Genomic DNA, 11,982 nt, shown 5'->3' with positions numbered 1-11,982 from the left:
TTTAAACTAGAATTCCTTAGAGCAGTAATATCTGAGGTGCCACACATTCCTTTAAACCCTATAAAAATCAGCCCAGCAGTGTAAGTACCCTTAATGTAACTGGACTACTTAATTTTTTTTTTAAAGTGTTAAATCTTATTTAAAAAAAACCAAAAAAAACCCCAAGCAAATGAAAGTAGTAAAATATTTATATATATTATATGCATAATGCATTACTTCTGATATATACTATTTATCATTTTATTTCTGACTAAATATCACTTTATCCTGAAAATATGACTTGGATGAACATGTAGGACTGATAAATCCTGAGATAAAACAGATTTGTTCTGTGAAGTTTCCTTACTGTTTTATCTTCTAATACTCCTACTCAGGGCCTTGCCAACACCATCCCCTAGCTTATGCAGCACCACCACCACCATATATTAAGAGTCTACATTCTTGATCCTGCTGGCAAGCACAGTCTACAATGTTTTGTCGGACCCCAAGGACAAAAACAAATAGCCAGACCCTGATTTTGGAGCTCTGGCCAAGCTTGCTATAGAAGCTATAGAATTTAGTTTGGAGGCAGGCAGATGGGGTTAGAGCTACTCTGTGAACCTCCAAAATAAATCAATCTATCCAGTTGCTCTGGCTTTGCTTCTCTCTTTTCCCAGATCACCCCTTCTTTCTGCCACTGTTCCCAGAGATGTGCATGGGAAATGGCTAAAGCTAGATTAACCTCCAGCCCAACAAAGGCTTCTGCAAATGTTATGTGCCCAGATGTAGAAGACACTCAAGAGCAGCACTTCCTAGCCCATGCTTTGTGAAACAGAAAGAAAAACCTCCCCACCTCCTTCAGAGTACTGGGATATTGCCAGCCCAGGCCAAGTGGCAGAAGTCTGGCAAAAACAGAAGCTCCTCAAATCCATTTCTGGGAAACTGCAGACTGCACCTTTACAGATGCGACCGATCAATAAAACTAAAAGAAGCAGTTAACCTGTCCAGCTACACCAGTCATGAGACCAAGTTGAACAGGCCACAAGGTCTAAAGAGAAATACTATAAGTGGGCCTCAAAATAGATTTTAAAATAAATAACCATGGCTTCAGGTACATGACATTAACAAAAAATATATTATAATAAAAGCTACATCCAATCCATTTCATTACATTAAATCACTACCACCAACATTAAGCTAAATTACTTGGGTAAAATTGTAAAAACCAAGCTGCCTTGCGAGTGAAGACCATACATTAAAGAGAGCAGAAAACCAGATAGTGGCAAGCAGCATCCCATGATGGCAAGGGAAACAAGATTAAGAAATCCTCTTTTCCAGAATTCGACCTTGCACAATGATGTAGATCCCATCTGATTGATACCCTCCAGTTCACAAGAGCGCCAATTCAGTCCAGTTCCCAAAGTTTAAGTGAGAGAAAGTTGAAAAATAAATAAAATAAATCACAGAATAATATGTAGGATCATGGGAACACGTGCCAGGAAGGAACCTCATAACATCATCTAGTCCAGCTCCCTGCTCAAGATAGTATCATCCCCAACAAAAAACAAAAAAAAAAATCCCAACCAAGTGTCTGTTTAACCCAGGGGTGGGCAAAATGCAGCCTGCCAAGCCATTCTATCCAGCCCACAGGGCCCCTTAATATTAATTTTCTAATGTTTTTCCATCTGCCCTGGGCTGCCTTTCATGTGGCCCTCGATAGCTTGCCAAAACTCAGTAAGCAGCCCTCCGCCCAAAATAAATTGCCCGCCCCAGTCTAACCTCATCCTCAATATTCCACAACTTATCCAAGCACCTGTTCCAGTACTTAACTGCCCTTATGCTGAGAAAAGACTTCTTAATCTCCAAGATAAACTGGTAGAGAAAAATTGAGGGCATTGCTCCCTCTCCTGCCCCCTGCAGCCACAGAGGAAAGTTTATCTCCATCTTCTCTATAATGTCCCTTCAGGTATTTGAAGTTCCTTCCTTAGTTCTCATTGCCAGACTAAATAATCCTCATTCTTTCAGCCTTTCCTCTTAACCCATGTTTCCCAGGCTTCTAATAATTTTTGTTGCTTTCCTCTTGATTCTTCCCAATCTGTCCACAACTTTCTTGAAGTATGGGGTCCAAAACTGGACATAGTGCTCCAGGTGAGGCCTCACCAATGGTAAAACAGTATAGAAGAATCACTTCCCTTGATTTGTGAGTAACACACCTATTAATACAACCCAGGATGTTATTGGTCCTTGTAGGCTGCTATGGGCAGATCACAGCAGGGTATGTTTGGTCAAGCTAGTTGTCCAAAGCCAGCAGCAAAAGTAAAGCTGGTCAGCGCAAGTACCCACTGTTCAGGGCCCTTCCCTTGTAGTATGACTTTGCTTTATCATTTAAATATAATTAATAATAGTATTGAATTGATAAATCTCTATGATTGTATGAGAAACTAAGACTGCTTGTTCCCTGCTTGACGTGAGTAGATGAACTTCATATGGCCTGTGTATGTGAGCATGTGTGAGAGGGTGAATGGTGAAAGAATGGTAACTATTTGCATGAAAACAAACAAAAAAACCCCAACATTTAACTGATTGTGTAAGCAACAAGGCACTAAGGTGCTTAATTAGTTTACTAGACAGTAAGCTAATTAAATAAGTGGCTGAAGAGCTCATCTGTGATCAGGTGCAAAGAAGGAATTTTGCATATCTTGCCATTTGAACTACACAGTACTTCAAGGCAGAGATACAAGCTACAATGCTTCAAAGCAAAGATCAAGACTGAAATATCATCTCTGAGATAACCAGCTTTACTGGAATTACCTCATTGAAGATGCACTGGAATGACCTTGAGTTGAGAACCAAAAGAAACAACCTTGAATTAAAAACAGCATGGAAAAACCCCAATGCTGAACAAAGACTTGAAATCCCTATAAAGAGATATCTAGACAAGCCCAGGTGGGGAATCCACTTTCTGCAACCTTATGGGGCACAGGCATACATGCCTGTATACTCCCCACTGATATCCTCAATAAAGCCTGGACCCAGCCATTCAGTACCAATATTGAGTAACATCTGCTGGTAACTATAACACCTTACTGGAGTAGTTTTGTCTGCATGCATGACTGGTGTGTCCAAGCTTATGTATCTGCTTCATGTCACCAATAAACATTGAACTGCACCATTAAACCCTTGTTATTACTTCAGATACAATCAAGGACATCATCATTTGGACTGAAAACCTACAATCTCTGATTCTGTTCCATCAGAAATCCAGCAAAATCACCATCCCTCCATCCAACTTCCTCTAGAATACCAGCACAAAAAAAAAAAAAAATTTATTTAGACACAATGATTAGTATCCAGAATGGTAGAATACAGACCGTGTTATACAAGAAACCCACAAACTAATATACATATCTGCACAGAACCAGCAATCACCCTAAAACACACCAAAAAAGCTGTGTTATATAGCCAAGCCCTCAGATACTACTGAATATGCACTGAGGAGAACACCCAGGATTGCCACTTCACTAGTCTTAAAAAGGCTTTCACCCAACAAGGACACCCCTCCAGGAGAGAGAGAGAGAGAAATTGCATGTTTGAAAGAGCCACCCAGATACCACGTGAAGAACTGCTGCAGTACAGAAGAAATGCCCCCCCCCAAAGTTGCACACTGCTGGTTATGACATATCACTGCTCCCTCAAACCTATATGGAAAAAATTCTCAAAACAATTGCAACCCATGCTAGAAAGAGACCCTCCATAAATATGTAGAAGAGACCAAACAACAACAACTGTGCACCAGAATTAACACACACCAGAAATCTATCAAAAGACAAAAATACCCAATTACTAGTGGGGGCACACTTCCCACAAGAAAACCACTCTCTCTCCAATCTCTCAGTCCTGATCCTCAAAGGAAACTTACAAAACACTTCCCAGAGATGAGCCTATGAACTCCACTTCATCAGTTTCCTGGATACAAAAAAGTCATGGACTAAATATAGATAGTCAGATTTATGACACATTATAACCTGCCTGACATCTGACTCCCCAGGTATCTCTCCACTATTCATCCTCCTTCTCTCCCCTGACAGAGGGTTTTTGAACCCAAAAGCTCACTTAATAGTTGTTTTCCAACTATTTAAGTTGGTTTAATAAAAGATATAGTTTCACACAAAGAACTTTGCCTACCAATAAACATGGCATTTTGCCTTATCCCCCCTTTTAAGGTCTCACTCTTAATTTGACTTATTGGCAATTTTAAAGTAACAGCCTCAGCTGCAACTAGGCTAGTGGACAATACCCAGAGGCCACCACAGGCTTGTTAGCAATGCAAAACAAACAAAGGAAGTTAAACAAATAAGTTAGCACTTAGCTGCCTTCTAGTAGTTCTTCCAAGTTTCACCCTCTGGCTGCCTCTTATCTTTCAGAGGCTTTGCAGAACCTGCTGGCTTCTGTAACAAAACAAATGAGAGCACAAAAGAAAGACCCTACTGATAACTGCTTAACCCCTAACAACTCCAAGCTCCTTTCACTGTCTTTTATCCTGCCCACCCTGGGCTCATGTGGCTAATCCTCTCTCACTCCCCACACCTGTGTTAGCTGTGGGACTCTGTATGTCCCAGGGCCTGGTTCCCCAGTCTCCAGTGAGTTCTCCCTGGTCTGGGGTGGGTGTGCAGAGGTGCTTCTGGGGTGTGGGGTTGTTCATACTCCCCCAAACCCCTAATAACAGGGCAGGGCCCTGTTACAGCCCCTTTTTTCTGCAATGACAGCACTTTGTGGGCTCATATTGAACTTATGGTTCATTGTAACCTCTAGGTCATTTTCTGCTGTATTGCAGCCTAGCTAGTTGTTCTTCTGTCTGTATTTTTGCATGAAATTATTCTGTCCTAAGTACAGGACTTAAATGAAATTGAAGAAGGAAAAGAACTGGTTTTACTTTTGGACTATTTCTCCAGTTCATACAGGACATTGTGGATCGAAGCCCTACCCTCTGGAGCAGGGGCAGGAAAAATACAGCCCACGGACTGGATCCAGCCTGCCAGGTGATTTCATCCAGACCATGGGCAGGCACCCACCCATTAATTGTATCTGGCTTGGCCCATGGTTGCCCCTGATGCACTCTGCATAGGGCCAAGCCTCACCCACTCCCACTGGGTCAGCACACTGCGCTCCTACCTTTGCCCACAGGAGGCCACTGGCTCTGGCCCCAGCCCTGGGCAGCACACAGCTTCCAGGTGGGGTTATTGCACTGTTGCAGCTGCCAGGGGAAACTTCTCAGCTCCCCTGGCCTGCAGCGGCTTCTTGTTCTATCACTGCTGCAGCACTCTGGGCAGTAGGTAGGGAAATGGTGGCAGCCAGGGGGAAGCTGCAGATGGTCAGGAGCCCGGAGCATGGGGACTGGGTTGGTGGAAGCATGGCATGTAGAGCCCAGGTCAGCAGGAACATGGGACCTGGACTGGCCCAGTTCCATTGCGCAGGGTTCCCTGAAGATCAAGTGCATCTCCCAGGACTTGCACACTGCTGGGGGGAGCTCTACACTGCTGGTGGCTTTCGCTGCTACTATGTGCAGCTCCCGGGACTCTTCTGGGTGTGGTGGGGAGCCGTGTGTGATGGAGCCAGGCTGGCTTGGCTCTGCTCCCTGCCACCCCAGCTGAGTCCCAGGAGCTGCACATTGCAGCAGGAAGCAGGGCCAGAATGCCAGCTCCATCACATGGGGTTCCCCCCCGGTGGCACACAGTTCTGGCCAAGCCCTGGGAGCTGCATGTGAGCCATGGGGAGCCCCATGCAATGAAACTGGGCTGGCCTAGCCCTGCTCCCTGCTCCCTGCTTGCAGCTCCCAGGGGTTGGCTTGAGTCACGTGGCTCCAGGGGGTTCTGCATGCTACAGGCCATGAATGCCTTGAGGGTCCACTGCCTGCTGCTGCTGCTGCTGCCACCAGTGGCAATGGGGCTGTATGCCATGGGGAGGGTGTGGGGGACATCCATAGCCCATCATATCAACCCCCCACATACATACCCCACACCCACACCCTCCACCACAACAAACCTATACACCCCCGCCACACAGCTATCCTCTGACAAACCCCACACCGACCCATACATCCACCCACACACACATCTTGAACCCCACAAACCCTACACTCACCCACCCTATCACACCCCACACACTCCTCCAACCTCCACCACAATATATACAAGAGCAAAACTTTATTTTGAGCTATTATCCAATCACTTCTATATACGCTGCACAAATGCATGTAAATCAGGACAAAAATATTTTTTGATATAAAATTTAAATGAGTTATAGTGGATGTTTTATTTTTTAGTATATGATTTGGGTTTTTCTCCAGTTCCAGGAAGGCAACTCCTCCATCCCCACCACATCCCTCACAAAGGAGTTCTTCTGGGGGCAAGGAGAGGGACTTCTGGTAGCAAAGGTCAGGGCATAGAAGTGGGATTATTGGTCCCAAGATGGCAACTGGGGCAGAGCCCCTGTCAAGGGGCAGGGCTACCCTTGTGGCCTTTGACAGCTGACCAAAACTCATTAAGCAGCCCTCCAGTTAAAATAATTGCCCTCCCCTTCTCCAGAGTGTCTGCAGCTCCATCAAACTTAGTGTCATCTGCCAATTTGCTAAGTGTGCACTCAATACCTTCATTCAAACCATTAATGAAAATGTTAAACAATGCTGCATCCAGAAGAGACCCATGGGGAATCTCACTCAATACTTCCTCCCATCATGAAGCCATTCAAGAGTACTTATTGAGCATGATGATCCAACCATTTATGCTTCCTCCTTACAATTCTTCCCTTTATTCTGTATTTCCTTAACTTATTATCAGAACTGTCATGGGAGGCCATGGCAAAAGTTTTACTAAAGTCAAGGTATATCATATGCACTACTCTTCCCCACTCCACAGAGCCTGTCCCTTATACAAGGAACTCAGATTAGCCTGGTATGACTTGCTTTTAGTGAATTCATACTGGCTCTTTCTGATCACATTGTTCTCCTCTAGGTGCTTCAAAATAGATTTCTGCAGGACCTGTTCCATGATTTTTCCAGGTATCAGGGTCAGTCTCACTTGCCTGTAATTCCCTAGATCTACTTTCTTCTTTTTCTTAAAGGTGGGTACCATATTTGCCCTTTTCCAAATATTCAGCCTCTACAAGCTCTCAAAGGGCATCTGTACATGACACATTGAAGTGGGTTAAATGTCTTTGTGTACCACTTTAATGGCATTGCTGTTTACACATTTGATAGTGTCATAGTTTCTAGGGTTGGAAGGGACCTGAGTAGATCATCTAGTCTGACCCCCTGCCATGGCAGGAAAGAGTACTGGGGTAAAATGACCCCAGCAAGGTGTACATCTAGCTTGGTCCTTCAAGGCTCTGTCCTTGGCCCCAACACTATTCAACGTCTTCATTAATGATGTGGACATTGGTATCAGAAGTGGCCTGGCCAAGTTTGCCGATGACACCAAACGCTGGGGTAAAGTGTCCACACCTGAGGACAGGAGGGTGATCCAGGCTGACCTTGACAGGCTCAGAAAATGGGCGGATGAGAACCTGATGGTGTTTAACACCGAAAAATGCCTCCTTGGCATTTTGTTCTCCACCTTGGGAAGAAAATCCTGCAGCATGCTTTTAGGCTCAGCAGTGCTACACTGGCTAGCACTACAGATGAAAAGGACTTGGGGGTCATGATTGACCACAAGATGAACATGAGCCTTCAATGGGATACTGCGGCCAGAAAAGTGAGCAAAACACTGGCTTACATCCATAGATGCTTCCCAAGCAAATCCCAGGACGTCATTCTCCCATTGTACTTGGCCTTGGTGAGGCCGCAGCTGGAGTACTGCGTCCAGTTTTGAGCTCCACAATTCAAAAAGGATGTTGAGAAGCTTGAAAGAGCGCAGAGGAGTGCCACACATACGATCGGAGGTCAGGAAAACTGACTTTCTGATGAGAAGCTGAGAGCTCTGGGACTCTTCAGCCTGGAAAAGCGCAGGCTGAGGGGTGATCTGGTGGCTGCCTATAAGTTTATCAGGGGTGCTCACCAGGATCCAGGGGAATGTCTATTCACCAGAGCATCCCAGGGGATTACAAGGTTGAACAGCCATAAACTCCTTGAGGACCATTTCAGGCTGGACATAAAGAAGAACTTCTTTACAGTGTGAGCCACCAAGGTCTGGAATAGACTGCTGGCAGAGGTGGTTCAAGCACATGCTTGGAACACCTTCAAGAGAAATTTGGATATTTATCTTGCTGGGATCCTATGACCCCAGCTGACTTCCTGCCCCTGGGGCAGGGGGCTGGACTTGATGATCTTCTGAGGTCCCTTCTGGCCCTAATGTCTATGAAATCTATGAAATCTGTGAAAACCCCACTTGCAGATCTGTGATCCTGCCCTGGACAAATACTTGATGTATATACATGCTTTCTTATGAAGGTGATTGTGCATAGATATTATTGAAGGTTCAGCATTACGCTGGATGTTGTCTGATACATTGAACTGTCTCCTGATAGATGCTCAGTTACTGTCACTTACACACTGGTGTCACTTGTGCAGTGTGCCAGGCCAAGAAAGTTGATGATGTAATTTGGTTTGACATAATATTTATAGTAGGTTAAGGCTCCTAGTTCCATCAATCCTAAAGAAATCCACCTGTAATAACTCTTTATCTATTAACTTGACAAGAGATTGGTGTCTTACTGTCTCTTGATCAAATCAGGCACACCACTGCACCATAAGCATGTATAGTTATTAGGCCTGTGCGAAGCAGCTAGTATTCACTTTGGATTTGGATTCAGCCAATCCATAGAATCATAGTATCATAGAAGTGGGGTCAGAAGGGACCTTGTAGATCTTCAAGTCCGACCCCCCCGCCTGGGCGGGAGAAAAACTGGACTCAAATGAGTCCAGCCAGGTAGGCATCAAGCCTCTTCTTAAAGATCCCCAGGGTAGGAGCCAGCACCACTTCCCTTGGAAGTTGGTTCCAGCTCCTAGTCACCCTAACTGTGAAGTAGTTCTTGTGGATGTCTAACCTAAACCTACTCTCCAATTTGGTGGTGTATTGCGCATTAATTTCAGCTGCTGTAGTATATTCGGCAGCGTAATACACCTTAAATGACTTTGGGACACAGTAAATGACTTTGGGTCTCAGCAAACTAAAACACCTCTGAGGAGTTTTAGTTTCCTACTCTACAGCTGAGGAGGGAAGCATCGGGCTCCACAGCAGGGGCTGTGCTGGCGGCCTGTGCAGGCAGCCTGGTGGCGGCCCAGGTAGGCAGGCTCCACTGAAGGAAAAAAAAAAAAGTAGTGAGCCTGATCCTTTTTTTCCCCCAGAGCCTGCCTGCCTGCCTGAGCTGCGCAGGGCTCGATGCTTCCCTCAGTGACTGCAATGCCCTCTGGGACCACCTAAGCCAGGTGCCTGCGGATGGGTGCTGCCTGGGGAGAGGCACCAGCTCCTTCCCACAGCTCAGGCATCTCTCGATCTGCTGGCAGCTTGCCCTCCCCTCCCCGCCGCTGGAGAGGCAGGTAAAGACTGGGCATGTACACGCCATGGGGGTTTACTTTGCCTGCTTCAATTTCGGGAGAATTAAACCCCAGTGTTATGTACAAATACCACTAGGGTCTATCCCATCCAGCCCTATTGACTTGAATGCATATAGCTTTTCAAAATAACCCCTAGCCTAGTCTTTTACTATTCTAAGCTTTTCCTGTCCTTCTCTATCTTTGCTGCCAACTGTGCTCATCATCTAGTGGCTGACTTGATTCATGAAGACTGAAGTAAAAAGATGTTAAATATTACAGCCATCATGCATCACCTGCAACTTGATTGCTTTCCATATGTAGTATGGGACCTGCACTTACTTCTAACATACTTGTAGAATCACTTTTTATTATTGTCTTTTAGGTCCCTTGCCAGTTACATCTTTCATAATCCCTTGGCTTTCCCAATTTTCTGCCTGCACACCCATGCAATACACTTATACTGCTCCCTAGAGTATGATAACTTTACACATTTTGTATTATAGTTCCTGAGTCCATCTGACCTGTTGTAGGGCTTTGGGGATGAAAGAGGAAGGGCTTTGCATGCCAGGTCATTCATTCTCGGCCTATGCTTCATTCTGAGCATTGGGAACATAGGTGTGGAGTGGCTGAGACCCATTCTGTCCATATCACATAAGGAGGCCAAGGCTCCTTAGGCAGAAGGCTGCCCAGCTAAGCTGCTCCATTTGTGTAGGGATGTGTGTTGTACTCATGAAAGGAAAAGCCCTGAATGCAGGGCTGCCCACAGCCTGTTCTGGCTGGGCAGAGGTACCCATTCTTAAAGGGCTGAAGCTTTTTTCTCCCATCCACCAGCCCACCCCTATATAAGTGTAGCTTAGGCAGGCTCCTGAGCCTACTGGACCAGTGGCAAGTCTTTAGGGTGCAAAGTTGAAGGGGTAAGTTGGCTGTGATGTGGGTGCCCAGGCCTCAGATAGGAAATGCGTAATGAAGATGTTATTAAGGCTTATTATTGTGATTGACTTAACCTTGAGGGAGGATGGCAAGGCTTCAGGTTGGAAAGTTGAAGGGCCAGGTGTGCTGGGTCAGGCATTCTGGTCTCAGCAAACTGTGGCTGGGGCACGGAACAGAGCCTGAGGCTTGGCTTCAATCTATAGCAAGGTTGCCCGGCACCAAGGAGAGGAGTATGAGGAAGCTGGCTAGGCTTCCTGCTGTACCTCATTGGTTACTGTACTGCCCTTGTCAGCCCAAGGTCTTGGATTCAAGATTGCTGACTGTCTCGATTTGTTGGCTATCAAAGAAGTTTGTCTGTATTTGCTCCCTTTTCAGAAGGGGTCTGGCTGAAATGCCCAACATCCATCCTGCATAATGAGACTGCGCCAAAAGGCTGCCCAGTCAAGCTGCTCCATGCGTGGTGGGATGCATGTTCTACCAGGGAGGGGAAAGGCTGTGAGTGTAGGACTGCCCATGGTCTGTTCTGGCTGGGCAGAGGTGCTCCTTCTCAAGGGCCAAAGGCTTTTTTCCCCCTCTGCTCCACTGTAAGCATGACTTAGACAAGAAATCCTTCCTTCTAGAATGGTTACTTTCCCAAGAATATAAATTCCAACTAAATAATTTCTTCCCAGTCAGTCATAGATTAAGGTTTATTGGGGTCCTGGGTAAACAGAAAATTGGAGGTGCCCCACACCCCAATACATTCATGCCACTCTTCTCCCCCCACCCTGGGACTCAGGTCCTGGGAGCTAAACACCAGCAGGGGCAGGGGTCCCTTCCCCTCCTAGTGCTGCTATTGCAAAGGGTGGGACAGGTCTCTGTGCCCCTCAGAGGAGGCTGAATGGATCTGGCTGGGTAGGGGGTGGGCTGGCATATGCCTGCCTCTCCTCCTTGCTCCCCATTCCCCCTTCCTCCCCCTTCTCCCCCAACGGCCATAGTAGAGCCAAGGAGGGCACAGATATGGGCTGCCCACTGTGGGCTTGGGGTCTCTGCTCTGCTGCCTTTGTCTTGGGGGCCCCACACTGACTGTGCCCCCCTGCCTACCTGACAGTGGGAGGCACAACTCACTGTCCCCACTGCTGCCAGGCAGGTAGGGGGCATACAGCTGACATAGGGCTTCGGGGGGAAGGCAACACAATGGAGAGCCCTGAGTCCACAGCAGACAGCCCACATCTGTCCTGCACACAATATGGGTGGGAGGACATGGCTCCTCCCCTGCCTCCCTGGGGGCGGGGTGGGGAGGTTGTGCAGCAGCAGGGAGCTGCCCCACCTCGTACACCCTGGATGAGCTGCCTGTGGCTCTGTCCTGCTTCTCACCCTGGCCCTGGATCCCATGCACTGTCCTATATGGGCAGCACCCCCAACCCCTGCCCCACTTCCTCCTTCCCTCACTGTGGGGACCTCAGTCTGTCCCCCCCAAACTTCCCTCCCCCATGCCCCTTCACCTCCATATACTTACCTGCAAGGAACTGTTCTCCATGCTGCTCAGCTGTATTCCTGGCCAT

The 11,982-nt window shown here is 46.7% G+C and overlaps 1 pseudogene; it reads right to left on the bottom strand.

Annotated features, from left to right (window-relative positions):
- Positions 1 to 11,982, bottom strand: part of LOC109320754 — a 20,007-nt pseudogene extending 8,025 nt beyond the window's left edge.

This window comes from Crocodylus porosus, unplaced genomic scaffold (genome assembly GCF_001723895.1).
Source record: "Crocodylus porosus isolate Cpor-Errol unplaced genomic scaffold, CroPor_comp1, whole genome shotgun sequence".
NCBI classification, from domain to species: domain Eukaryota; kingdom Metazoa; phylum Chordata; order Crocodylia; family Crocodylidae; genus Crocodylus; species Crocodylus porosus.
Note: the sequence above shows the minus strand (reverse complement) of the source record. Positions and strands in the feature narration are given on the sequence as shown.